The following is a 3006-nucleotide window of genomic DNA, read 5'->3' as shown; positions in this document are numbered from 1 at the left end:
AAAAATAAATATTCGTATTTGATAATTCGAGACAATCATGCCCTAACTTACTGGGTCTCGACTTTTCTCATTTAATCTAAATACGGAATACTCTTTTAAATCGCAATACGAGTTTTGAATAATACTTATTTTCGGAAGTACGAGGTGTTGTGCCCTAACTTACTGGGTATAACACTTCGTTACCTTGAAGTAAGAATTTGTTTTAAAATAAAGGCAGTATTCGGTATTAGGAAATTCGAGAAAACGTGCCCTAACTTACTGGGTTTCTACTTTTCTTGTTTATCCTAAATAACTGAAGAACCTTTTAAAAAAAATTTAGAATATATGAATTTTAAATCAAGGCAAGCTCATTCTCAAAGTTTGAGATGTCGTGTCTTAACTTGCTGGGCGTGACATTTTATTACTTCGAGATGAGAGAATCTTTAACGTTTGTTTTAATCTATTCGGTCATTTTCAAATTAGCGTTTTTACGAAGAGGGATCGTATTTCAATGTCTTTCAAGCTTTCTGTAACGCCCCCACGCCCGAAACCGTCACCGGAGTCAAGCTTGAGGTGTTACTAAACTTATCTTACCTTTTAAACAACTCTAAATCACTTATTTTAATTTTCGGAATAAACTGTTTTTCTGCATCATGGTTACTTAAAAATTCATTTCTCGAGTTTCAAAACTCGAAATTAAGATCCGTAAATTTTTCATGAAACTAGACTCATATATATATCTACTAATTTTTTTCTAGAATTTTTGACTTAGCCAATTAGTACAGTTTATTAGTTAAATTTTCCCCTGTTTCAAAACTCGACTGCACTGACCTCTTCTTACTACGAACCATTTTTCTTCCTGTACAAAATTCATATGACTAAGTCGTTTATTTCTCTCAAAACTAGATTCAACAAGCATTCTAACCATATAAATTATACCTTCTAATTAGTTTTGTACAATTTATGGTGAATTTCCAAAGTTGAAACAGGGATCCAGAAATCGCTCTGACCCTGTTTCACTAAAACTCAGATATATCATAAAATATAATACTTTTACCTGTTTTGCTTATTCCATAAGAAAATATACATAATAAGCTTTAATTTCTTATATTATTCATCTTCAAACTATGTTTTTACAATTTTAGTGATTTTCAAAGTTACATCATTTCTGTTACTTGAATCTGTTTTTAGGTTACTTTCACATTTTTCATAATTTTCATGTGATAATCATCATTCAATCATACATATTAATAAACATGTATATCATCAGCTATTTTCTTAGCTAATCACTAGCAAGTATTTACACATCATTCATTATTCATATTATACCAAAAGTAGCTAAGTTTCTATACATGCCATACCCAAAACAAAACGACTAGTTATACCGAGTTATTTCTTTGATAGTGTGATCGGCCTCCAACATTTCCTTCGATCCCCGAGTGACTAGATAAGTACTATAAGAAGAAGAAAATAAAGAGATTAAGCACTAAGCTTAGTAAGCTTACAAGCAAATAAATCACAACATTCAACATAATGGATAATTATGCATAATATCATCTAACATCATAAATTTCTTTACTTCTCAATTTCTATCTTATTCTTTATTCCCTTACCTTCTTTCTTACCTGACATTTCCTTTTTCATAAGTATAATCTACTTTTCCTTTGCTGTTAATTCACTGTAATTTAACTCGTATCCTGACCCGTTGAACCACTCGGAATACTAAGGATACTAGGGCCGTTCCTGTCTATCAATATCCTGCCAATGCCATGTCTTTAACATGGACTTACATGAATTATTCCTGTCTCCAATGCCATATATAATATGGACTTACATGGCCCAATCCTGTCTCCAAAGCCATATTTCTAATATGGACTTACATGGCTCATTTACATTACATCCTATCAACCCTAATATCCTAACATTCCTAGGGTTCAACCGGGGCTTTCTAACACTTTTCCTCTGTCACTTCACCTTAAATTCGACTTTAAATATTTTCATAACATAAATATATAAATGCTGGAAATTGACAATAATAATGTAAAATAAAAGAATATTGCATTTATTTACTGTAAACTTACCTTGATACAAAATGTGACTAAACCTTACACTTTAGTCCTTTACTTTTTCTTTTCCTCGTTCTTCTTTGGATTCTTGATCTATAATATAAAATATTTCTACCCATTAGCATTTATTTGATTTCTATTTCACTTCACAATTTATGCTGTTCAAAATTTGAAATTGCACTTTTACCCCAAAATTTCAGTTTTACAATTTAGTCCCTACTCAATTCACCCATCAATTGAACTAATTTTTCTAAATTAACACTTTTATTTTATCATTATAAACTATTTCACAGCCTTTGATATTCTGAGTTTCAACACCAACATCTAATTCACAATTTTGCTCACAATTAGGTCCTAAATACCATTTTCTATCAAAATGACTTAATAAAACAATCTTAATATGAAATTAGAACTTCAATTTCATAATAATTCATCATAAACTACCCTTACTCAGCCAGGGTAACTTCCAATTTCACCCACCAAATCAAAAACTAATGAATTAGATGATTGGACCTAATTGTAAAAGTCACAAAAACATAAAAATTACTAAGAAATAGTAAAAATTGAACTTACATGGTGCAAAAATATGAAAAACCAGCATAGGAGACCTATTACGGTGTTTCTGGCTGAGAAAGATGAAGAAATGTCTAGATTTTCAATCACATCATTTTTTTAACTATTAACTTTTATGCTAATTCCAATTTTGTCCCTTGTTCACATTGTTTTCTTGCTTATTTCATACCCAAACCGTCCAGCCATTAACCTTTGGGTCTAATTGCTCTTTAAATCCATCTTTTAAATACTTAAGCTATTTACTCACAATTTAATAAATTTTGAGTTATTTTCGATTTAGTCCTTTTAATTAATTAGCTATCCAAACATCAAAATTTTCTAACTGAAACTTTAATACTAACTCAATGACACTTTATAAATATTTATAAAAATATTTATAGCTCGATTT

At 30.1% G+C, this 3006-nt stretch overlaps 1 long non-coding RNA gene across 1 annotated transcript; it reads right to left on the bottom strand.

Moving 5' to 3' along the window:
* Positions 1–1182: 1182 nt before the first annotated feature.
* On the bottom strand, positions 1183–2773 carry LOC128282638 (uncharacterized). Its single transcript, XR_008272980.1, has 3 exons — positions 2619–2773; positions 2061–2138; positions 1183–1433 (listed from the first exon to the last, which is right to left on the bottom strand). It is a non-coding gene; the product is annotated as an uncharacterized LOC128282638 (long non-coding RNA).
* Between the last annotated feature and the right edge of the window lie 233 nt (positions 2774–3006).

Source organism: Gossypium arboreum, chromosome 10, assembly GCF_025698485.1.
Source record: "Gossypium arboreum isolate Shixiya-1 chromosome 10, ASM2569848v2, whole genome shotgun sequence".
Lineage (NCBI taxonomy): Eukaryota > Viridiplantae > Streptophyta > Magnoliopsida > Malvales > Malvaceae > Gossypium > Gossypium arboreum.
The sequence above is the reverse complement of the archived record's forward strand: the minus strand, read 5'-3'. Positions and strand labels throughout refer to the sequence as shown.